The 826-nt window shown below is 30.8% G+C and overlaps 1 non-coding gene across 1 annotated transcript; it reads right to left on the minus strand.

Moving 5' to 3' along the window:
* Positions 1 to 85: 85 nt before the first annotated feature.
* Positions 86 to 157, minus strand: Trnat-ugu. The gene has a single exon. It is a non-coding gene; the product is annotated as a tRNA-Thr (tRNA).
* Between the last annotated feature and the right edge of the window lie 669 nt (positions 158 to 826).

An 826-nucleotide genomic window follows, 5' to 3' on the forward strand; every position in this document is an offset into this window, starting at 1 on the left:
TTGAAATATTCATAAACTACATATTATTAAATGCCATTTTTACAGAAAAACGTACGGAATTATCATATGTTTTCCATAATTACAAAGCCACCAGCGAGAATCGAACTCGCGACTCCTGGTTTACAAGACCAATACTCTGCCACTGAGCTATGGTGGCTCTAGTATAAAGTTTCATTATATATATTATTTGGAAATATAATCTACTATTATAGCGTCTTCGGCAACAGATATTGTAGACATAGTGTGGTTGGAATGTTATCATTATTGACTCCTCTAATTCTTGAAAATATATAACTATAAGGAACTAGCTAAATAATACAGGTTCTAAAACATAAAATAATATAATATTCTTAATGTAGCGAATATTTTCTCAGTTTAATGGAATAAAGTGTCGTAATCACGTGACCAATTCTACAAGATAGGTAAATATAAACGTAGTTGTGTGTTTACTGTTAGTAGCAGTATGTTTTAATTCGCGGACTCATAAGAATGGTTCATTATATTTGTCAATAATTTAAACAAAGCAGTCGTCCTATATATATATATATATAAAACTCACAAAGAGCCACCATAGCTCAGTGGCAGAGCAGTGGTCTTGTAAACCAGTGACCGTAAGTTCGATTATCATTGGTGTTTATGTATTTATAAATTACGGGCTATAATTTCTTCTGCATAAGTATTAGAATTGATCGAAATTTCTAAAAACACATATAGGATATTAAAATATCTTAAATTCATAAATGTTGCTGTGTCTCCTGTAGAAGTATTAGAAGTGACCTACATGTATGAAGAAGACTTGACAAAAAATAATTTCTAACGGTAGCAA

This window comes from Limulus polyphemus, unplaced genomic scaffold, assembly GCF_000517525.1.
Source record: "Limulus polyphemus unplaced genomic scaffold, Limulus_polyphemus-2.1.2 Scaffold101261, whole genome shotgun sequence".
NCBI classification, from domain to species: Eukaryota; Metazoa; Arthropoda; class Merostomata; order Xiphosura; family Limulidae; genus Limulus; species Limulus polyphemus.